The following is a 25,809-nucleotide window of genomic DNA, read 5'->3' on the forward strand; positions in this document are numbered from 1 at the left end:
AGAAATAGTTGCATCACACTATATACTGAGCTATTAAGATATATTTAGTGATTCCATTAGAAATCTGCCATCAAGCAGGACAGAGCATATGGAGAGGAGCTGGTGAAAACCTGATTAAACATTTATATTGAGCACATTTTGATTTAAATCACATAAATAATTCATTATTTTTATTTTCTTTTTCTTTCTTTCAAATCAACCTTTTCCACACCTGCTGTGCTAAAAATAATGCCAACATGTCTGAAATAAAGAAAGCATTAGCCCTAGCAGGCGATGACATTGTACCCATTCAAACGTGAGACTCCCAGTACGTGGCTATAATAACCCCAGATGCTATTGAAGAAGGCATACATTCAATTCAATAGAAAAACACCAGCATCTTTCTTTTGTCCTTACCAATCACAAGTAGACATTCCAGGGGGCAGTGGTTATTGTACAGAAACAAGGTAGTGTTGGGCTCATGTTGGGAAGTTCAGATTTGTAGCTGAACTTCTCCAAAGTTTGAGGGAGTTGTATATCCAGTGTTGTGTTTATGAATCTATTATAAACTGGGTAAGAATCTTTAGACAGAGATTCAGATCTGAACTGTTCTAAGCTTTGAGGGATTTCAATCCAGTGTTCTAGTTCAGCACCATCTAATCATAATTCTCTAAAGGTTCAGGGCCTGATTCTCAGTTACGCTAAGGCATCTTTCTGAAGCTCTAGCAATGTTAAGGTTCCTTAAAGTGGGCCTAAATCCTGCTTTAGGGACTCTCTGTGTTGCTTAGTGTAATTTAGAATTCACATCTCCCAGTTCACGTTTGCTTTGGTTTACAAAGCACCACAAAATGTGGATTCTTCTCTGAGCCTCTTGAGAGCTGGATATCTCAATCAAACTGCTTCCTTTCTCCCTCTCGCCAAACAAAACAAAAAATTAAAACCCTGACAATTTCCAGTGCCCTTCTGCCCTCATTACCTGTCTTCTCATGGGAAAGAGGATTTCATTAACCATCAAAGAGCCACAGCTGCAGTCATGTTTCAGAAGCATCCCAGGATCCTTTGTGGGGCTGCCAATACTTCCTAAAAAGCAGTATTCCACAGTAATGGCTCAGAGCCCTGCAGCAACATGCAGCTTTGGGTTGTCACCAGAGAACAGTTTTGTAGGAATTTCCTCTGGAGCTCCATGGTAGCTGTGGTGTGGATCCTGTCTTGATTCTGCAATCAATGGTTCCTGCTGATATGGATCAATGAGGAATTAAAAAGCCAATTCTGTGGGAAGTAAATTAGGTGGGAGTGATGAGGAGACTTCTAAACCAAAAGATAGCACAACTTGTGCGGAATGTGCCAGGCCCACTCCTGAGAGGCCACATGAAAAATGCTCATAAAAATGTCATTGTGTTAGTATGCCAATATATTAATCATAAGGTGATATATTTTCTAAAACAAACTCCCTCAAAAAAAAAAGCCAGATTCTATACAGACTCATTACTTTTAAGTAGTTTAATAAACCCATGAAGTCTGGTGGTTTTGACTTGCTTGAAGAACTCCTGCCTGTTGGATCGCAAAAGTGATCTCTAGTGGAAAACGGTTCTCTCAGCCTGTGGCTTCAACAATTATATCTCACTTTTCTTTTTTTTTTTTCAGCCAGTTGGGAATAGTTTGCCACTGTCAGTGTCAGCTCCAGCTGTCTGCACAGAGCATGATGAGAAAGGAGACTACGCAGGTAACTTTCAGTTAAGTTGATAGGCATTAAGAAGTTCTGATGACATACCAGTGGAAACCATATGGGGAAAGCTATGCTCCTTTGTGAATTTTATTAGAAAGCTTTGATGTCTATGCATATAGCCTCATTCACAGGTTTTTTCTGTATTGTGATTTTAGGATATAACAAGGTGTTAACAAGAAAAAAACATGTTTTCATGAAAGCTGTAGACAAAATGTACCTTTGCCCTGAGCCCTTCTGTGTGTTTATTTTTCTGTAAAAGTTGGTATCTCAAAGCAACAAACAAAAATTGAAGTGGGAGGAAGGGAAACTTTGAGGGTACATTTTAAAACTTCTTTGATATCGACATATTGAAGGTAAAGGGTAAGGGGGTGGACTGGGACAGCACAGGTGACTCCTCACCCCTTGAGCTTCTTAGTTAAGCTGTTGTAAAAATTACTCTGGGTTTTTCTCAAAGTGAAAATATTGTAAAAACAATTACTACCATAAAGACTGCTTTAAACACTTTTTAAAAGGCTCCAGTTCACAGCTGTGAGGTCACTGCCCTGTGATTTCTATTCTAGCTATGCATTGGGATTTTTCTCCCAGATGGATGGAGGTGAACATTTTGCTATATCCATTATACTACGAATTTCCAGACCTTGAAATTCCCAAATGGGGAGTGTTGTCTAGTAGTTAGAGCAGGAAAGGCTGAGGTAGGACTCTGAGTCTCATTTCAGTCTGCCATGACTCACTGTGGGATGGGTAGGTTACATAAACTTGCTATGCCTCTCCACCCATCTGTAAACTGTATATAATAATATTTAGAGCAGAGAGGGGAAACCAGCTGAGGAGGGTGGGTAGAAAGACAAAAAAAAGACACATAGAGGTGAGGGATATAGCAAGAGGGAGATGGGAGACAGAATGTGGAGAAACTGGAAGAGGGAAATAAACAAATGGAGTGAGGGCAATAAAGAAGAGAGACAACAGGAAAGAGGCAAAAAGAAGACATGGAACTGGATCAATGAATATACGGTGAGGAGAACAGAAGCATAACGGTAATGAGAAGATAAAAAAATAGAGAAAACATCACACCAGAAATTTTACTTCTCTGTTTCAGGGAGGACAGAACAGGAATGGCTGCCCTAGCATTGGATCAAGCATCAGCGAATGCGGAGATGAGTGCAAGTTGGAAACGTCCACAAAATTCGTAGCAAATGATGAAAGGAAAGAAAGGAAGAATGGAAGTCAAGGTAAGGAAATCATCTACCCACCAGGGTGAGGAGCTAGCAGGTGCAGATTTATCTAGAAACAGTCCAACTGGGAGGGGATGTAAACGGTTTGCCTACTACTGGGCATACCACTGTGAGTCCCTATCTTCCCTTATACAGATGAGGGGGATGGTCCAGAAACAGAACAGAGAGCCAGTTTAGGTTGTGTGTGACTTAAAGTGGATATGTGGAAAAAAGAGAGGAGAGTCTGGGCCTGAAGGGAGAGTGTTTGTTTCAGTTAGCACATGTGCACACATGCGTGCATATATACATACACACACACACACTTTTTATGATGTCAGCAGATGAGACTGCCTGTTTCCTGCCATAAAATCCAAAACACTAGGGATCTTTAGGACCTATGTGCTGCAATCAGTCTGCTACAGGAAGGATTTTCTAATCCATCTATTTTCATTTTTTTTTTTAGATCATTTCTTCCCCCCCTCTCCCCTCCCATATCTAAACACTGGTGTGTTATGATGATCAGTTAATAATAATACAATAAATATTGGCCACAGCAGAGTTGGACAGATCTTCCAGCTTTGTCCTCAACCAGGATCCCTTCTTATTTCTGTAACGTGGTAAAAACTATTCTGAATCTGACCTGCACACTTAGTTATAAGAACATAAGAATGGCCATACTGCGTCAGACTAAAGGTCCATATAGTCCAGTATCCTGTCTTCCGACAGTGGCCAATGCCAGGTGCCCCAAAGGGAATGAACAGAACAGGTAATCATCAAGTGATCCATTCTCTGTCACTCATTCCCAGCTTCTGGCAAACAGAGGCTAGGGACACCATCCCTGCCCATCTGGCTAATAGCCATTTGTCACAGAGTCCCTGGGCAATGCTCTGGAACTGCTCCCTACGAAGCCAGTCAGGACCCTGGTGAAGTCTCCTCTCTATCTTCAGGTCAAGAAGCTCACACGGCTTCTGCCTTCCTGGATCTGACCTTGGAGCATTCGGCATCCTCTGCCCCTCCATGTGCTTCCCACAGCGAGTCTGCCCAGTCAGGGTCCTGGGGAAGCCAGAGGGTCTTGCACCCCAACTCCGCAGTCAGACATGAATCTTAGCCAGTAAAACAGAGGTTTATTAGATGACAGGAACACGGTCTAAAACAGAGCTTGTAGGTAGAGAGAACAGGACCCCTCAGCCAGGTCCATTACGGGGGGCAGTGAGCCAGACCACCACATCTGCACTTAACTCCACGTCCCCAGCCAGCCCCCAACTGACTCACTCTCCACCCCCTCCTCCTCTGGGCTTTGTCCCTTTCCCGGGCCAGGAGGTTACCTAATCCTTGGTTCTCCAACACCTTTAGCTGTCACCTTGCAGGGGGGAAGGGCCCAGGCCATCAGTTGCCAGGAGACAGAGTGTCAGCCAATTATGTACACTGGCCCTTTGCTCTACAACTATTACACGCCCTTATCCCACCACCTAGAGACTTGAAAGAAATGCATAAGGGAAACTGAGGCACCCCTACAGTATTCAGAGGAAACATTAAGAACAGTCCCACTTGGTCACACCATTGATGGACCTATCCTCCATGAACTTATCTAATATGCTGTGCTGAACACATGGTCTGGCTGCACCCTGGGTGATAGGATGCAGGCAACTGAAATATTCTATAGACAGCTGCTTTAGTGCAGGCCCTATAATGAAATAATCTCTTTACTATACTTCTACGAAAGGGCATGTTTTTAAACACATGCATGTAAAAATGCAGGCCTCATCATTGGTAGCTCGTAGGACCGAGGTAATAAGTTATCCCAGACTGACTGCTGGGTCATTTACAATTCTTTTTTTTTTTTTAATTTTAACTCTTTTCAGTTATCATTCTAGTGATATGACCCCGGCTCCGTTACCACTGCATGTCCCACTGCTTCCCACCTGCCCCTCCCCTACTCTCAGCCCTAGTGCTGAGAGAAATGGTAAAAATGCCAACTAGGTAGTTGGACTCTTTTTTTTTTAAATCCCAGCGGTCAGAGGAAGAGCTCCAGCTCTAAACCTAGGCTCGGGGATGAGCCGGACCTCTCCTGCCCACTTTGAGCTCTTTGTGCGTGGGCGGTGGGGTGAACCCCTGGCTTGGAGGAGGCTAGCCCCCAGCCCCCCACTTCCGCCTAAGGCCCCGCCCCTTCCGCACCCTCCACCTACAGTCCCCACTGTAGATGTTGGCCCCTGCCCAGCACCCCCAGCCCTCCCCACTGTGGCTGCTGGCCCGTGGCCCTGGAGCGCCAGAGAGCCGGGCAGCGTGGCCCTGGGCCGCACCGCCGGGACCAACCCCCAGCCAGCATGCCCCCCATCCGTGAAGGCATCCCCCGGCCAAGCTGCCAGCCTCAGCACTGGGCAGGCAGCTCGGCCAAAGCGTCTCCAGCCCTGGGCAGGTGGTTCGGCTGGAGTGGCCCAGGGCCCAGGGCTGGAGGGACTGGTGGCATAGCGCGGCACGGCCCCGGGAGGTGCACCACAGCCCCCAGCCTGCCTCCCCTAGGGAACAGCAGACAGGATGGGGTGTGGAGCATGGGTGGGGGGAAGTCAGGTTGTTTGGAAAGGCAACACTTTCCTGTGCCTACGGTGTTGCTGCCCCTCTGTGTCTGATGCTGTTCCATACAAAAAAAAGAATCTAAAGGAAGATCTTTTTCATCTAGAATTGGAATGGAAACAACTTTTGAAATCTCAATTTTTCACAAAGTGGAATTGTTCTTTTCTGCTAGTCCTACCCCTGACCTTCTTTCCCCAGGTATATGACGAGGATCTTAGGGTTCCTGAGGTAGGAATTGGAGAAGGCAGGGTCTCTCCATGGTTTCTTTTGCCCTCCCCCTTGGTTCTTCCATATAAAGACATTTCATTTGTTGCAAAAGAAATTTCAAACAAGGCAGAGCTCAATGACATTGACATGCCCTCACACCTTGGGGCTTGTGATCAAATTGTGTGCCAGCAAGTATAGCTGCATGGAATATTAGTGAGTTTTTATGTCATTGAGCTTTGCCTTGTTCGAAATTTCTTTTGATCCCAAGCCCCAAGATGTGTGTCACGCTGTCCCAAGGTAGGTGTGGGTGAAAGCAGAGCTGCTTCCTCCCTTTACAGGAGAAGCACTCCTGTGTTGTCCCAAAAGCCCACCCCAATGCCTTTGTAACTGTGTCATCACAGGCTATAAAATAGATCATCTCCCCATACCAGACCATTGTGGTAAAACCATTTGGACTCCAGTTCTGAAGTCAGAGTTTATATATTTTTACATTTAAATTTGGAAATGAATTCAGTATGTACAGTTTGGATATATAACCTGTTTTAGGGAAAAAATGAATACTTGTTGCCAGGTAACTATTGTTACTGGGCACATGAAATGTAGCTTTAATCCTCGCTTACTTTACCTGGCAACCATCCCTTGTCATCGGCTTGGAAAGCATTAAGGTAGAAATGGTGTGTTAATAAATACAGGGAATGGAGCAGGGCCCTGTAGCTGCTGTGTGTAAGGAAGCACGTGAAGGACGTGTTACTATTCTAATCTGAAATGTGTGGTGTGTAACCGCATAAAATTTTAAACCAGTCAATGTACATGATGTCATGTTCACTTGAGAAGATGTTGCTGCTTAGTTTTTCAGACCCATTAGTGCTGCACTTTCCTGGGATGTTTTATTTAACAATTTAGGGAATACTTCTGTTTTGTTTTTGTGTTTGTTTTATTTATTACTTTACCTTCAGAAATGTTCTGAGGAAACTGAGTTAGTAAATGTTCTACAAGTAGATTAACAACAGTGCGGCACATGTACAGCTGTCTGTCTGTCTGCCTCTGGAACCACTGGTGTGACTGAATCTTCTCCCTCACACCATCTTTGCACTGGTGTAACTCATTAATGTCCATGGGGCTACTCCTGATTCACACAGCATAAATTGGAGCAGAATTAGGCCCTTTACTGCGTCTTGTTCACAGCCCCAGAATTAGAAGTCTATCCCATTTCTTTTTTTCCTGTCTGAATTTATATATAAGCCTTCATAGAAAAATGACCCTGTTAAGTGCCCAATAGTACTGCTTTCCTTTTGGTTTTATAATCATAAATATATTTTTGCACTTGACAATATTAGCTCCAAATGAAGTCAGTAAGAGTTTCATCATTGATTTCCTTGGAAGACAGTTTAGGCTCACAGGAGATGTTCTGCTTGTTCTGTGCCATTTAGGAAACACCAATGGAGCGCAGATTAACTGCAAATTCCCTGCTGGGGTCTCATCTGGTGTGTGGGATCCTCTGGCAGAGCTGTCTCCTGCATCTCCTTCCCAGTGCAGGCTGTGTATTGGGGCAGACAGGGGTGTAGGGGCAGGAGCATGATGCACTCCAGCAATTCCCAGCTGGCTAGTGATCTCTTGGGACCTATTGATGGCTAGCACGTGTTAGAGCAGCATACGGCTGCCCTAACCTGCACCTCGGGCTGGCCCATAGATGAATCCCTAATGGAAGTTGGACATAATAGATAATCTGGCCCATAATCTCTTAAAAAACACAGAAGAACTCTTTGTGCAATTGTGAACATGGGAACAAATTTTCCTCTCTCATACATTTGTGTTCATGTGGAGTGACTCTTCTTACTAAGAGTGTATCTGAGAAAAGAATCCGTGACTGGTTTTATCACCCGCTACTCCTCAGGAGATTGAGAACAAACTCTCTCTTAAAAGCATGGCATGGAAAATGTTAAGAATAACATTAAGGAAAAAAGAAGCTCCCAGAAAGGCATGCCCATTTGGATATGCATCTAATCATCCAGGTACCCATCTGAATAAAACTTCTGACACCTTTGATCTTTGCTCATCGGTGATTTATCACTGGTGTGCAAAACCACATGGAACACTTTCAAGGAAAAAGAAATCTGTTCTAGCCTGTTCTTAAACCCAGAAATGTCACTTTTCATGAGAATTTTGAGGAATGACTGGTGGTGTATCAGAATATATTGTGGCAAATTGCTGGTATGATTATGATGGGTCCCACGCGGCCTCTTCTTGGTGGGTGGGTGGGGGTTCGGGGTGCAGTTGTCTGCCCCTGAACTAGGGTATCTACTGTCCCAGTAGTAACCCAAAGAAGGGTAGGGGAGAGGGCGGGACCCAGGCCTGCCCTGTACTCCGGGTTCCAGCGGTAAACCACTTGAACTAGTGCTTCCTTCCTAGGTGCTCCTTCCCACTCCTGCTCTTCAGCTTGTGGGGCTTCCTGCCCTCTCCTGCTCTCTGCACAAGACAGGTGTCTCTTTACCTAGGGTCTTGGTCTTCTAGCCAGCCACGGCACTTCTCCAAACTCTCCTCTGCTCCAAGTCCTTCTCCTGGCTGATTGAAGCGGGTGGGTTTTATCAGGTGACTAGTTTCAGGTGCTCTAATTGGCTTCAGGTGCTTTTAATTAATCTATAGAAATCTTTCTTCCCTCTACAGGGAATAAGACTTCTCCTCATCCTGGGACTTGCATATCTCTCCTATATCACTCTCCTGCTGCCTTCTGGCCATGCTGTATCACAGTATAGAATCATAGCACTGGAAAGGACCTCAAGAGGTCATCTAGTCCAGTCCCCTGCACTCATTGCAGGAAAGCACATGTCTTTGCAGGTTTCTATCCTAAAACTGTTCCTCACCTGTCTGAAATTTCAAAACTCAAAATTCCAAACATTTGTTAAAAATAGGACTATTTTAAATGAAAAACTGACCTATTTTGATTAAAAAATGAACTGATTCAGTTCAAAAACTTCAGATTTTACAGGTTTTTTTGTGAAATTAGACCATTTTTGTGAATTCAGAATGAAATTCGAAAACTTTTCATTAACAGATTTTTAAAGATTGTTAATATTTCCTGCAACCCTATTGATTATATACTGAGAACTAGTGGAAAATTAGCATTAATACGTTCTTTAAAAACAAAATAGCATATACTCCTTTCCTGTAACAATGACCGACATTCCTTGATCATTAGCTCATTAAATTATACCTGTTACAGGCAATAGTAATAGGATACCTTTAACAATTTGCGAATTACTTATAGCCTGATAGGGTGGCCCTACAATTAAAATAAATCAAGCCAGTTGATAAAGATCAGAGATGAGATCCAAACTGGACTGAATGTTAATAGAAATGCAGGGACTCTGTAATGTCTCCTTTATAACAGTCACAAAAGACTGTTTTTCTGTGTGCTGCCATATGTCCACTGTAATTTGTGGACATATGGACAGAGGATTCTCTCAAGTGTAATGTATATCACACAGACAAAAATAAAAGGAGCAAAGGGCTAAAATCATAACCACCATTTAGAGAGCAAATTAAATGTTGTAGCAAAAACATTGGTGCATTAATTAATAGCTTTAGATTGCTTGATAGAGCTGTCTGATAAAGACTTGGTTTTCTGATAGGTTTCAAAAGAAGACAATAGCCACAAATTTGTTTGTGACTTTGAGCGTAAGTGCTTTGAGCTGTTCTGCTTTTTGGAAGAATGTGGTGTCTGGTCCTTTTAATAGCTGCTTGTAGGATGAGTTAATTAATCAGTAACTATTTATAATTCTGTTCTCATTGCTATTCATTCTTTCACAGAGTGAATATAAAAGCATGGTTCTAAAACTACTTGACAGAAAGGAGCAAGAGAACTTAGGCTCTGTTTTTTGGAATACATGCTCAGCTTGGGATTCTCTTTCTGGCTAACAAGAAAGTGAAACTTCTGCAAGTCCAGGGATGTCTACATGTTTTGCCTTGATTTCTCTGTAAAAGCAGAGGTAGCCCCTTAATTTGTACCTTGTTGGAGGAGCTAAGGGTGATGGCAATCAGCATGGGTACTGGATTTAATCCTCCCCACCCTCAGCCCTTTCAAGGGGAAAGATGAGCTAAATAAAAAGCCATGACCTCATCAGTGAGTCAGCTGACTGCATCCACTTGGCAGGGGCTGTACACTAAAAATAATAGGTAAGGCTGCTTAAACAGACCCTTAAAAAGAATGGCAGACAGGCTTACTAGTTAAAAATTAGTGCCCTCAGTGGGTGCCACTTCATCATATTATTTTAAAGGGTAGCTTTACATTTTTATTTCCACGCTGAAAATGATAATGGAGAATGACACTAAGTGAGGGAAGGACAAAAGGATGTTTATGGCAGATCGGAGCAGTTCCCTGAATATTAAGAACTCCAGAGAGATCTGCTGCTGTTAATGTGCACATAGCAACTTGCTTCCATAGGAGAGACCCAGATTTCTCCCCCAGAGAGATTAATCTCCTCATAGATGAGTCGTTCGAGCATGAAGAAATATTCTTTGGACATGGTGCTCTAAATGGAAGCCCATACATCAAACAATGATGGTGTATTATGTTGAGACATTTATAGGATTGGAGCATGCCAGCTGGGATGTGAAGCTTTAAGGGAATAAAAAATGAAAGGATTTAAGGTGGATCTGCACAGAAAGCCATTTATCTGACATTATGTATGAGATAAATCCATTTCTTGCCTTATATAGGTTTCAGGAGGAGAGGGGTGAGTCAACTCTTAAGTGGAGAGGTTTACTCATATTTTGTCTCTTATCCTGTTTTGAACTACTTGTTCTAATCTTTATGATAAAATAATAGGATCATTGCTCCTTCTGGGATTTGCACAACCAAGGAGCATGCTCTTAGCAGGCTGCTTGTCCATGGTGTTTCTTACATTGTTTTTTTATATTGTTATGCTAATAGCAGTTGTATTGACAGTTTGGATTATTCCTGCAAGGCAGTGAACAAGTGCAATCTGTCAAGGTTTCCAGAATAAGACTCACCAGTTGTTAATGTTTGCATGCAGTAATGAGTTGTTAACTTTTACACTGGTGATATGGAGTGTAGGAGGGTTTTGCTACCAGTCTCTAAGTACCTTGTGATGGCCGCTGCCAAGTAGCAGAGAGATACGTGGCCAAGTGAACACATCCTTGAACACTTCAAAATAGTCAGATCTTTGGGAGAGTGGGAAATCAAGTAATGAGTGCATGTACATTTGCCATTAAAACATACTGGATTGATATTCCGGGGTTTACCTATGCATCAACAGATCCAAACTAAATACAGTGGTCAAAAATAAAAAGTTTCTTCTATTTTGAAAAATTCTGCAGGTCTGAGACCGATTCCTAGCACTTATAATGGGGAATACTGGTAGCAATGGCAATGCTTCTAAGTGCAGAAGAAGCTATTTAAGTGTACCCACTCTCTGTCTATAGAAATCTACGCAACCCGTCTACTAATAGTATGCTTAGTAAAAGGCTACTACTATTAATTATTCTATGTATTACTAATTTACTTGCACATGGGGGGACAGAACCTGGCTCTTAATGTAAATCTCTTGGAAAAAAAACTTTGACATTTTGTAAAAAAGACGTGAAATGTCAGACATTTAGCTGCAAGATAATACCTCACCATGCTATGAAAGACAGAAAATAATGCATTGGCAAATTTATCTTAACTGTGATTATTTCACAAGCAATATGTAGCATTACAGATTTGATGATGGGAGTGTTTAACTTTTTAAAAAATGTTTTCTTCTTCTGCCATATGAAAAATTCTAGTGATGAATAGTGTCTACCAGACAACCTTCCTGCTTGGGATATTCTATTCTATCTCATTTCCTTGGCATGAAATCTGAATCCTAAGAACATTTTAAAGTGTGCTTTTATGGGTGGTTGTAAAATGTTTTCTACTTTACGTGCCATTTACCTATATCGGGAAAACGGTTTTTCAATAAAATATTTCCTTTTAAATTCACCCCTGCCTCAGAAATGCATTGTATTTTGGGACATGATATACAGGAAGGAGAAATCCTACATATGTTATGGGCAACACATATTGAATTTGTAATAGGTGTCTGATAATGACTTTGTACTAAACTCCCATTCCTCCACAGTTGCAATGTAACTGCTGTCCTGACATAGACAGAGGCTGCCTTACTGGTACTTGCTTATGCAGTTGTGTAAAACCTGTAAATCTAACTTGAGTCTCTGACCCGTCTTCCACACATTGTGGAGAAAAATGATACTTCAGATTAAAATAGAATCCAGGATTTGTTTCCTTTTAGGTTGTTCAGGTGGGTTAACATCATCTTCCTTTTAAAATTGTTTTATCTTGTTTTTTTAATGGTTGGAAACATCATTCAGCCATAAGTACTTTATTTTTGCTTCAAGAAGAATTTTTGCCTAAACATGGCTTCGCTTAGCAGATAGACCTATTTAATGATTTCAGCAGACTGAGCTGGGGCTGACATAAGGAGAACAAATTAATAGACTTGGGTTTCAAAAAAGAACATAAGGGAAATAATGTAATGCATGTCTGTTATCCTGTGCAAGTGTATGAAATAGAAGCTTAGCAGTATCAGGGAGGTAGAACAGGGTGATGTACAGTGTCAGGAAAAGAGAGAGTGAGAGCTAAGAGTTATGCATTTTCCCACAAGATAGTTCTGACTTTCTGCCAAAAGTTTGGTGTCTGATAAAGTATTTTATGCTGGTGCCTTTCTTTTTTCACCATGATTCCGAGGAAAGTGCAGCGTGTGGGTTTGGGCTGGTGGCAGGCAGTAACAGATCTCCATTTCAGTATGACTTAGACGGGTTAAATTTTCACTTGTTTAATAATAAACATAAAGTTCCTTGTTAATGCTTTGCAGTAAATGGTGACATTTGTAATGTACATGATTAGAATATAAAAAGAAATTTCTTATTTTAAAAGAAAAGAAATCAAAACGTAGGGCTTCCTTCTATAAACATCATCAAAAGGAGATCTGCTTAGTGAGGATGCTACACCACCAATGGGAGAGCTTCTCCTGTCAGCATAGGTATTCCACCTCCCTGAGAGGTGGTAGCTATGCCAACAGGAGAAGTCCTCCCATTGACATAGTGCTGTCTGCACTAGGAGTTAGAATGGTATAACTATGTCACTCAGGAGTGTGGGTGTTCTGGGGGAACCAGCCTGGGGGCCCAGTACTCTATACCAGAGCAGGGAAAGTGTCTTACAAGTAGTCCGGATCAGGGCTCGGAAAAGTTGGGAATTTTTAGGTGGACTTTTTGCTAACACTGAAGGGGTTGAGTTCGTAAGGGCAAAGCTACATCTCCAGAACAGATGGGTATCTGGAAAGCTGAGCAGATCCACCCTGAGGAGGGAAAATGAGTCCGGCAGTGCTATCGTTGGCTAGCAGGGAGTGCTATGGGTGCCAGGACCCCACAACAATCAGGACCATTCACAACCACCCAATTCAGTAAATCAAAATAATAAAGGAGAACTTCAAGAAAAACACAAATGATTAATAAAATATTTAAAACCTTATTCCACCTCAGTTTGAAAAAGTGAATTAATGGACACATCAATCAAAACCCTGAAATCCTGAAAACCTTTAATTTACTCTTATTGTAACTGAGCAGCAGAAAAAATAGCCTTCTAACCAGAGGTACCCACTGAAATGTAATTAACCTTTTGCTTATGAAAGAACTTCCTTGGGGAATTTCAGATGTTTATTTGGAGTTCTCAAAAGGGTGACTCTTTAATTAAGACATCCTTTCTCATCAGCGTTTATTTGGTATTGAAGTTAAATAAGTGCTAATAAAAACAAGTCTGAAACAGTATGACTACACATTCTGTTCTCTCGGTTGTTCAGATTTCTCATTGACATGACCATTTCACCAGTTGTCAGGGGATGTCTAATCTTTCAGGGTAGATTATCTGAATTTTTAATGTACTAAAAAAAAGAAAAAGACCAGCAGAAAACCCTCCCTTGCTTTTTGAGCAAACTTTTCAACCCTTCTATATACATCACAAAGAAACAAGGGGTTCAAAGAGTTCGAGACCCAATTTCCCCTCTTCAGGTCACTTTTAAAGTTTTACATTTCCAAAAACCCAAACAACGTTATGTTTGACCCATAATTCCTCCTTCGAACAAACAGAAGCGCTGAGCCAGCTATATTCATCCATCACACAGGTTCATTAAGATTAAAATGATAACATTTTTGTAGTAGCTAATGAAAGAAACCTGTTGCATAACAAAGTTTCTCAGAGTTCATGCTTGTCTTCAGAGCGGTGCTATTGGGGATGGAAAAAAGTGGGGCAGGGGAGGTGAAGGGTTGTTTGGATGACCTTAACTGTGCATTTGTACAATGTAAAATGGTTTTGTAAAGTGACTTGCCCAAGTTCTCATAGGGTCTGTCTACATTAGGGTTTTTTGGTTTTTTTTTAAAACTCTAGTTGATTGATTAATTAATTTGAAGTAACTAGCACATTTGTACACACTACTATGGACACTCCACAGATGTTTTTGTGCTGGGGTGGTCCAGACCAGCATGTACAAAAATGTTAGGTACTTTGAGTGACATGGCAATCAATTAACTCAAGCTAAGGACACCAGAGTTGACAGACCCATAGGAAATTAGGGGCAGGGATATGATGTGTTTGATCCATATTTTTGTCTGTAGACTAGAGAGGCTTTCAGACACATGGATTGTAATCTGGGTTTAGTTATATGATCTGTAAAATGACATTAGTTGTAATGCCATTACAACTTTGTAAAGAGATGTGCAGGTGAAAATTCAAGATGTTTTTATTAGCTGTATTTTACTGATGGAAGAACAGAGGCCCAGCAAGAATAAGGACCTTGCCTGATCAACACAGGTATGCAGTGGATTTGACATCGACTGCCAAGTCAAGGGGCTTGAGTGGAATCCCTGTCTGATACTAAGTGAATAAATAGTAACAATATTTAACAATAGTATATGCACAGTAATACTTTTGGGGTACATCTATACTGGGAAAAATTAAGATTATCCCCACCCTCTTGTACTAGTGCTAAATTGTAACATTAGATTTTATGTGCGTGTGGGTGTGCTTCCTCTGAAATATGGGAGGTGGGTGAACTGGCCATTGTGGGAGGCTAGCCCCAGGCCCCTCCCCTTCTGCTCCTCAACTACCCCCGCAACCCCCCAACCGGAGCCCAGAGCAACCCCACCGTGGCCGCCAGCCCCCCGGGCCATCCGAGTTTCCCCAGCCCCGGAGAACCGGATGGTGCAGCCCCAGCCCCGGGCCTTGTGAGCACTGGCCCCAGCCATCCCCCGTCCCGGCAGCAGGCCAGCCCACCCTAACCCCAGCCTGGGCCATGAAAGAGCAGAACTGGAAGCAGCCAGGAGGGAGCCTAGGGGTGGAGCGTGGGTGGGGCCATGCTCGGCTGTTTCGCCCTGGCCTATGGTACCTGCCATCCGTGCTCTGAAAGCTTTTGTTGCTGGCCACTCTAGGAAACTGGTTTAAGCCAGTCTGGCAATTCCTATGTGGTCTAACACTGACATCCTTAAAAAGAAAAGAAGTGCTTGTGGCACCTTACAGACTAGCAAATTTATTTGAGCATAAGCTTTCGGGAGCTAACGCTCACTTCATCGGATGCATTCAGTGGAAAATACAGTGGGGAGATTTATATACATAGAGAACATGAAACAAGGGGTCTTATCATATACAGAGTAACGAGAGTGATCACGTAAGGTGAGCTATTACCAGCAGGAGAGAAAAAAAACAAACATTTGTAGTGATGATCAAGGTGGGCCATTTCCAGCAGTTGACAAGAACATCTGAGGAACTGTGCTGGGGTGGGGGGAATAAACATGGGGAAATAGTTTTACTTTGTGCAATGACCCATCCACTCCCAGTCTCTATTCAAGCCTAAGTTAATTGTATCCAGTTTGCAAATTAATTCCAATTCAGCAGTCTCTTTGGAGTCTTGTTTCTGATGGTTTTTTGCTGAAGAATTGCCACTTTTAGGTCTGTAATCAAGTGACCAAATAGATTGAAGTGTTCTCCGACTGGTTTTTGATGACATCTTCATCATTTGGACCCATGGAAAAGAAGCCTTGAGGAACTCCACCATGCTTTCAACAATTTCCATCCCACCATCAACCTCAGCCTGGACCAGTCCACACAAGAGATCCACTTCCTGGACACTACAGTGCTAATAACCGATGGTCACATAAACACCACCTTGTACCGGAAAGCTACTGACCGCTATGCCTACCTACATGCCTTTAGCTTTCATCCAGACCACACCACATGATCCATTGTCTACAGCCAAGCTCTACGATACAACCGCATTTGCTCCAACCCCTCAGACAGAGACAAACACCTACAAGATCTCTATCAAGCATTCTTACAACTACAATACCCACCTGCTGAAGTGAAGAAACAGATTGACAGAGCCAGAAGAGTACCCAGAAGTCACCTACTACAGGACAGGCCCAACAAAGAAAATAACAGAACGCCACTAGTCATCACCTTCAGCCCCCAACTAAAACCTCTCCAATGCATCAAGGATCTACAACCTATCCTGAAGGACGACCCATCACTCTCACAGATCTTGGGAGACAGGCCAGTCCTTACTTACGGGCAGTCCCCCTCACCTGAAGCAAATACTCACCAGCAACCACACAACAGAACCACTAACCCAGGAACCTATCCTTTCAACAAAGCCCATTTCCAACTGTGTCCACATATCTATTCAGGGGACACTATCATAGGGCCTAATCACATCAGCCACACTATCAGAGGCTCGTTCAGCTGCACATCTACCAGTGTGATATATGCCATCATGTGCCAGCAATGCCCTCTGCCATGTACATTGGCCAAACTGGACAGTCTCTATGTAAAAGAATAAATGGACACAAATCAGACGTCAAGAATTATAACATTCAAAAAACAGTCGGAGAATACTTCAATCTCTTTGGTCACTCGATTACAGACCAAAAAGTTGCAATTCTTCAACAAAAAAACTTCAAAAACAGACTCCAACGAGAGACTGCTGAATTGGAATTAATTTGCAAACTGGATACAATTAACTTAGGCTTGAATAGAGACTGGGAGTGGATGGGTCATTGCACAAAGTAAAACTATTTCCCCATGTTTATTCCCCCCACCCCAGCACAGTTCCTCAGATGTTCTTGTCAACTGCTGGAAATGGCCCACCTTGATCATCACTACAAATGTTTGTTTTTTTCTCTCCTGCTGGTAATAGCTCACCTTACGTGATCACTCTCATTACACTGTGTATGATAAGACCCCTTGTTTCATGTTCTCTATGTATATAAATCTCCCCACTGTATTTTCCACTGAATGCATCCAATGAAGTGAGCTGTAGCTCCGGAAAGCTTATGCTCAAATAAATTTGTTAGTCTCTAAGGTGCCACAAGTACTCCTTTTCTTTTTGCGGATACAGACTAACACAGCTGCTACTCTGAAAATTGACATCCTTGGCAACACCATTAGAGAAAAAGAAATGTTCTTAGTGTAGTCCAACCTATCCGGGGCGGGGGGAAGCGCATTCATGTGAAGTTCTGATGACTGTCAATCAGACTTCTCTCCTGGGAAGTACCATTCTTGAAAAGTGTACTTTAGTACATGGCAGTTCAAAGAACCTAAGCGAATGAGAGCTGAATAGCTCACTCCCTGAACTAACAGTTACCTGAAACAAGGGGTTGCAGTGTCCTTCAGACCTTTCTCATATTGGCCAAAAAAGCTCCATTTGATTCTACCCTTCATTAAGGGATTGACTGTTGTTGGGACTTACACCACCACACAGAGGAGCAGGAAGAAGTAGGGCCCCAACCCACCTGCAAACACATAAGAGTTGCTTTCACCATGCCCTGGGTGCTGAGAGAAGACCAGGATCTACGTCCCTGTTACTCTCCTGTGTGAGCAAGTGGGCTAGGAAGGGTAGAGCGAGGGTCCCAACTCCTCTCCTCTCCCCCAGCACACACATGGCCTTTATGAGCCAGTCCACAGAGCTGTCTGAATGTAAGGATTGGTGGAGAGGACACTGTGATCAGTCAAAGGCTACAGTGGATTACTGCCACCCTCCCATGTGCAACCGGGGAGCCCTGGAAGAACTATGCTTCAGAGTGATGTCTGTAACGCATAGTGCCTGCAGGGCCTTCTGGGGTGGTGCAATTTATACACTGTCACTCACTGAGGGCTATGACTAAAGGCACAATCTAGCCATAACTTAGTTTTACATTGGCTGGATTAGATTAGTAGTTGACCTTGGCTAGCTGGGGGTAAAATGCCGTTTGTAGTAATGTAGGGCCTGATATTGCACATGCCCACTGATCTAAATGCAGGCTAGTCATGTGAGTAAAGACTTACAGGATTCAGACCTCTAAAATATAGGAATATAAAAATTCATTCTTGTCTCCAGAGTTTAATTGTTTCGCAGAGCCCTGCTATACTATACCTTGCAATTCATCTTGTTAATTCATTGCACTGCTGCATTATCTAAGCAATAGCCTCAATTTCCTAATCTAAGCAATAGCCTGGATTGCCTGTATTGAAGCTAGTAGCTAGAATAGGATGGTAGAACAGGGTTATACCAACGCAGCAGAGACACTTTGGGGGCCAGGGAAGGAGCCTTATCCTATGGAAATGACATCAGAAAAATATCCTTTACAAGGAGTCGTGTTCTGTCCTAGACACCTCTATATACTCTCCTAGCACATTTGCTACATCTGCTCAAACATAACTTCCATTTAAAACTTTCAGTAAAAAGTCAGTTATGAACTACTAAACTGTAAGTGTTTTTTTTTTTTTTATATACTCTTCCAGGCCTTGTGCCAGAATTTCAGAGATTAGGATGGTGCTGGGGCAGGTGGCGAAGGGGCACTTGTTGTAAGATTTCTCTAACAAAGTGCTTCTCAACCAGTTTTGTTCTCAAATTGATAGAGTAGATATTTTTCTTTTCTTTTATTCTGGGAGAGTGGAGCTCCAAATCTATTGTTGTGTTGTGTAATTTTTGCTACTCTCATCCTTCATGATGAGTGAAAGCTATTTTTTATTAGCCAAACATAATTAGTAATTTAAAATCTTGCAGCCAAATTCTGCTGTTATTTACATAGGTGTAAAGCCAAGTGCCTCTACCAAAGTCAACGGTGTCACTCAGGGTTTCATTAGTGTAGAGGGGAGCAGAATTTGACTCTGCATGTCTAAAATACCTGTTTCTGAGTAACTACTATATTCTTAAACCAAGAATAGCAAAATTCATATCCTGTGATGCTGAGCATATGTGTGTCCTCTGTCTTGGTCTCAACATGGTCACAAATCCCTGCTTTTCCTGTGGCATTTTGTTTAACTGAATATAACAACAAATACTTGAATAGACCCAATAGACAGAAAGAAAGTGACCTAGAACCATTCTTGAGCAGCATTTACTTAGAAACCAGATGTATCATTTACATTTTTTGGTTACTTTTCTTTTTTAGTGAAGACGCAGAATTCAAACTGGCATTACAATACTCTGCTCTTCAGTTCACTCTGTTTATTCCCCTAAGCATGCAGAGGTGATTGCATATGCTATGAAGAAAGGGGTTTAATAAATCGCACTATCACTTGCTCTGTGCACCATATCTTTGGAATAAACTCTGCAGAAAACTTGTGTAAACACCATTGTTACCTTTTTGTCTGAATCAGATCCTACATTAAAACAAAAATATGTGCAAAGAAAACATGGATTAATAATAAAGTGTAGTCTCTGCTCAGGGTGCACAGACTTGCAGCATTCATTTCCCTTTCCAAATGATGTCTCTTTTGTCCTTAATTTTTTTTTTACTATTTGAAGGTTTTTCTTGCATTTTCTGTATTTTTAAAAGAAATGCTGATAATGTATTCAATTAATAAATATTTGCTAGCCCATATACTGTAAGCTTTTAGCAAAATGAAACAGACCAGTATCTCTTTCCTGGATATGGCAATTAATTTTGAGATTAGCATGTTATATTTTTAACCTTCATCGTTTTCTTCACATAAAAATAAATCTTAAGTTTTGTCATACCGTATTATTGCTCTGACAGAAATGTTCACAGTGACATGAATGGTGTCTTTGGCTACCAAGACAGATTTTCATAATAATGATTTTTTTCCTGTAGGGGGCTGTGAACTGCTAATTAGCATCTATGACCCAATATTCTCAGCAAATAAGAGTAATAGCAGTAATTTCTAGCTTTATGCAGGGTGCAAGTCTAATATTACCAGCACTTCTGTTTCATTTGTAATTAACTGCAAACAATTATTACAGAGTCAAGGAAGTATATCCTAATGCTCTAGGTAATAAAAAAAAATGAAATGATGTTTGTAAAACTCATATGTTTCATGCTGGGTTGCACTGATTTCCTTCAGAGAACTGCGATAATGTGCCTATCAATTAAAAATTCCTTTTTATGTTTCTTTATATTGTTATGATTCTTAATGTTGGCATATAACTATCTAGTCCTCTACATAATTTTCTGTGGCTTTTTCAGTGATGCCCTTGTGCTTTTAATTACTATTTTGATCCCTGATACACTGATAAAAATTAAAGCTGGACACTTGGCCAGAGCATAAACTGTAGGAGGTGTCATGAAAGAATGTTTTCAATCAGTTTAATTCAAGGCTGTAGTTTTAGGTCTAATAGCACAGTGATCCATAAGCCCTGAGATAAGGACAACATATGGTCATGTACCATTGCTGACTTTATAAAAAGGATACAGACACTAAATTTATTTTAGTAGTTGTGTAATATGCCTTTCTGAAAAACTACATTACTTGTAAAATGCATTTTTGTGGACAGTAGGAATAGTTTTGGAATTGTTAGCTATTATGCTGCTAATGAAATGGTATTATCTGCTGCCACTGCTTCAAACTATGTTAGCATGACATATAAGGGTTGTTCTACTCAAAAGATTATTTGCTGGGATACCCAATCTCTGCATGCAGGTGGATGTGTATATTTTGCGAGTTTTGTTCCCAATATCGAATTCATGCCTAATGTAATTAGAATGGAATGTAGACTTTAGGACAATTATTCCATGTAAAAATGCAAATTGTAGTGGGTAGTCAATGGGCAACTAAGAATAATATTTAAACAACCTATTGTGCCTAATACACGAATATCCACCTTATAAACATCATGATACTCATGAGCCAGTGGAATTACATAAATAGCAAGATATCTAGCATTCTAACTTAAAGCCAGACTCTTTTTGTAGGATGTGCTTCACTTGCAATAATGGAGATGATTTAAATGAATGTGGAAACGGTGGCTTGAATCCAAGCACATAAAAGACAATGAGCCAGATCCTGAGAGGTACTGAATGACTGCAGCTCCCATTGTTTTCAGTGCAGTTTCCAGATGCTCAGTATCTCTCAGGATTCTGACCCACTGTTTCTTTCCACAAAAACTGAAAGTGTGATCTGAGATCTTGACCAAAATGTTACTGTTTGACTCACATAATCATGAACTCAAATGTACCCTTTTTGATCATACATGGAATTTGATAATGATGGTGTTGTACAGTTGGTCAAAAATGGGGAGAAGGGTGCATGTGAAAAATTTAGAAAAAGTTTACATTTGATATGAAATTTTCTCTTGTTTTTCGTGGATATTTTTTTTCAAATTTGGAGTCTTTTTCCTTTTCCCTTGCTTTTTCGTTGTTTTTAATTGAGCAAAAGTAGGGGGTTGGGGAGGGAGTGAAACAGCCAAGAGAGAAGGGGACTTCTGGAGGTTTAGGAACACCCAAAGCATGGGGTTGCATCCCTGACCATCTTTGCTAATAATTATTGATGGACCTATCCTCTGTGAATGTATCTAATTCTTTTTTTAACCCATTTATACTTTGGTCCTTCACAACATCCCATGACAATGGATTGACTGTCTGTTGTGTGAAGAATACTTTGTTTTGATTGTTTTAAACCTGCTGCCTATTAATTTAATCAGGTGGCCCCTAGTTCTTGTGTTACATAAAGGGATCAATAACACTTCTCTATTCACTCTTTCCATACCATTCCTGATTTTATAGGTTTCTGTCATATCCCCGCTTAGTCATCTCTTTTCTAAACTAACAACCCCTGACTTTTTAATCTCTCCTTGTATGGAAGCCGTTCCATACCCCAGTCTTCTCTCCCCTCCCCCGCCCCCATACCCTTTTCAAATCTAATATATCTTTTTTGACATGGGGTGACCAGAACTGCACACAGTATTCAAGGTGTGGGCATACCATGGTTTTATATAGTGGCATTATGATATTTTATGTCTTATTATCTTGGGTCCTAACATTGTGTTAACCTTTTGGATTACTGTTGTAGATTGAGCAGATGTTTTCAGAAAACTATCCACAATGACTCCAAGCTCTCTTTTGTGAGTGGTAACAACTAATTAGACCCTATCATTTTGTAAGTATAGGTGGGCTTATGTTTTCCAAGGTGCATTTGTGACATATTCGGGGTGCAATCCAGAGTGAGTAGCTGTGTCACCCCTGCCCTCTAACCTGAGATGCCCTTTATACTGTTTTATTGCTGTAGCCTCCCGTATGGACTGCTCATAAATAGCCTCCAGCATGCAAGTCACTCCCAGGTATGTCTCTGTGTGTGCTTCAGCCAGCCAGCCACACTTTGGCTCTTACCAGCCTGGGTTATATTTCAGGGTGACCCAAACAGACCCCCTAGTCCTAGATTTCCCCACAGAAATGTATGTCCTGTATTGTCCAGTCCTCTCCTGGACAATAAAAGTTAGATAAAGTCTGTTGTTGCTTTAATAGAAATAATATGCACATAATTTGCCACCCCAGATGGAGTTTCCCAGACACTTCAATTCAAACACACTGGATTAAATAAAACAATAAAATGTGTTTATTAACTACAAAGAGAGACATTTTAAGTGAGTACAAGTAATGAGACATAAAAGTCAGAAATGATTACAAGACAAATAAAAATAAAAAGCAACTGGTGCCTAATTTAACAAGCTATGTTAAATTCAAAACAAGGTTTTCTCACCACATGCTTTTACTAGCCTTACTGACCAATCTTCTTAGGTTAGGACCCCTTCTTCAATTCAGTAGCTGCTTTTCTTTGTCCCTTCTGGTGAAATGAATCAATGGGCAGAGAGAGGACAGGTGCCTTGGGTTGTCTGCCTCTTGTTTTTATAGTCTTGTCCCCCTTTTGAGAAGCATTGAGAAGCTTGAAGCAAGGCAACAGGCAGTTTGTGTGGAAGGGAACTCAGTGCTGTTTCTTTGCTAAAATGTAGATTGTCCCACCCCACCCCCTTTCCTGCCAAAGAATGGCCACTTAGCAGGTCTATCAGCCTTGTTTACACCTGGCTGAGGTGTCACCGTGCCCTTTGCCTCTGAGGAACTGCTTTGGGCACTCCCCAGACTTCTCTGGAAAACCTATTTTTAGGCCATGTCTACACTTACAAGTTTACAGTGGCAGAGCTGTAACAATACAGCAGTGCCAATGTAAGATTGCTCATATATCCACATTATGCCAACGGGAGAGAGCTCTCCCATCGACCATAATAAAACCAACTCAATTAGCGGTGGTAGCTATGTCAGCAGCAAAACTTATGTCACTGAGGGGGAGTGTTTTTTCACACACCTGAGCGACAAAATTTTTGCCGACATAAGCTCAAGTGTAACTTTGTCATTAGTCATGATCTCAGCTTATGTTTATAACTTCACATATAGCATTCCTCAGATTTGTTACCTAAAAAATGGTTGAGATGTAGGGATCTCTCCCATGTCCTCTGAAGTGAACACTGATGTAAAAAAAATCATTTAGCTTCTCTGAAATGGCCTTAGTAGTTATGCTGGTAAAACTTTGCGTAAACCAAGCCTAAGTCTCTCTAATAAAGGAGCATGACAAATAACTTTCTTATCCTAACACCGTTCGTAATATAACTTCCCAATTTCTTACAACAATGCCAGTGAGGCCAGCAGATACCTGTGATGTCCATGCCCTCCCTTCCTGTGACTTCTAACATCGTTCCAAACTTTGATTCTAGTCGGGGTTCAAGAGTGTATTGATCTATGACCTATGTCTTAATATTTTTTTAAAAGAATCTCTCTGTCGCTGACTTGCAGTTGGAGCTAGGGGTGTGATTCCCAGCCCGTATAGATATTCTCATACTAGCTCTCACTGAGCTAGAGTGCTAAAAATATTAGTGTAGCCACAGTAGCATAGGCAGTGGCAGGTGGCTGCGTGGGCTAGCCACCCCAAGTACAAACCTGCCTGGACTCTGCGGGTTCATACTCAGGGCAGCTAGCCTGTGCTGCCCATGCAACTGTGGCCACACTACTATTTTGAGAACACTAGTTCAATAAGAGCTGGTACAAGTATATCTATGCAAGCTGGGAATCGCGCCCTAACTCCAAGTGTAGATTTGGACTCTTGTGTCCATAGGCTCTCTTCATTTCTTTTTTAGTAACTTCATAGCCAACCTATGCAGGGTTATAAGTCCTCCTACTTTAGAGCCCATTTTCAGGGGCTAGCAAATTTCCAGTTTCATTCAGCCCCCAAAGCATAATGTATTCCTTTGATGGAAAAGCCTTATTCATAGACTGTAAGATTCCAAGGCCAGAAGAGAGCATTGTGAGACTCATCTAGTCTGACTTCCTGTATAACACAGGCCATAGAACCACCCCAAAATAATTCTTAGAGCATTGCTTTTAGTAAAACATCCAATCATAATTTAAAAATTGTCAGTGATGGAGAATCTACCACAACCCTTGGAGTGACAGACATTTGGCAGGAGAAACTGGCTGTCTTCCAGTCTATCAGTCTGGAGGTATGTGAGGCCTCATGGTGGAATTGTAATATACTTGTATACAGCTGTAATATACTTAGACTGCTGTAAGGCATTTGACTTGGTACAGCATGACATTTTGATTAAAAAACTAGAATATAATATCAATATGGTACACATTAAATGATTAAAAACCAGCTAACAAAGATGTCTCAAAATGTAACTATAAACAAGGAATCATCATTGAGCGGGTGTGTTCCTAGTGAGGTCCCTCAGGGATCAGTTCTTGTCCCTACACTAGTTAACATTTTCATTAACAGCCTGGAAGAATACATAAAATCCTCACCGATAAAGTTTTCAGATGACACAGAATATGGGGAAGTTGTGAGTAACAAAGAGGACAAGTGACTGATGCACAGAGATCTGGATCACTGAAGAAGTACACAGTATGCATTCCAGCACAACCAAATGTAAGGTCATACACAGGGGTGAAAGTAACTTAAAACTCTTACCGGTAAGGGGGCCCAAAGCAGGACCCCCCAGAAGAGACGGGGCCTCGGGTGGAAGGGGCAGGCTGGTGGTCAGCTGTTGTTCATGTAAAACTGGGCAAACAAAGATGAACCCCTCTATAGGCAAAGCAGAGACATGGGATGCCGTAAGCAGCTACTGGAAAAGGCTGTAGCAATGATTGTGTTGTGGATACTGTTGACATGGTAGACATAGTTTAGAATTGAAATGAAAGGGATTTGTCTATCATATTATTCATTAGCTGTATGTTGCCTGAGGCACTCAGGGGCATGTTGTGCCGGTATTTTTATCGTTGCTCACTTGTTCATTACAGTTTATTTCAATGTCACTTAACAAAAATAATCACTATTAAAAAATGTCTGTTTTTGTTGGGCACCTCAAAACATCTAAAGTGCCAGCTGCTAATCTGCTTTGTTGCTGTTGTTGTGTTTGGTTTCTAATTACACATGGCTGAGTGGAAGGAGCACATGCACAAATTTTATTCTTGTAATTATTTTTGAATGTCTTTGGGTTTGAAAATCTATTGCCCCAATTGTCCAACAGAGAGCAGAAAAGCTGAGTTATTCCAAAAATATCTATATCGTTCATGGAGGTATCCACCAGAAGAGAAGAGAGAGAGAGAGGTAGATGTACAACCATCTAAGAGTGGGGTCACACTGCACACACCATGGCCATGTAGGGTAATAGGGAAAGGAATTGGAATGTCCTAAATACAGCTGAACACAAAATGACAGACAGCAGCTTCTCCTCCCACCCCATACTTAAAATCTGGAACCTGAATCTTCCTTAAATGTTGTTAAAAACCAATTGGAGCTAC

At 41.5% G+C, this 25,809-nt stretch overlaps 1 long non-coding RNA gene across 1 annotated transcript in view; it reads left to right on the forward strand.

Annotated features, from left to right (window-relative positions):
* LOC142070972 (uncharacterized) overlaps positions 1-25,809 on the forward strand; it is a 248,680-nt gene that overhangs the window by 38,124 nt on the left and 184,747 nt on the right. The window contains exons 4-5 of the long non-coding RNA XR_012666921.1: positions 1,624-1,702; positions 2,802-2,934. This is a non-coding gene — a long non-coding RNA (uncharacterized LOC142070972). The remainder of the gene's footprint in view (positions 1-1,623; positions 1,703-2,801; positions 2,935-25,809) is intronic.

The sequence above is a fragment of the Caretta caretta genome, chromosome 2 (assembly GCF_965140235.1).
Source record: "Caretta caretta isolate rCarCar2 chromosome 2, rCarCar1.hap1, whole genome shotgun sequence".
Lineage (NCBI taxonomy): Eukaryota > Metazoa > Chordata > Testudines > Cheloniidae > Caretta > Caretta caretta.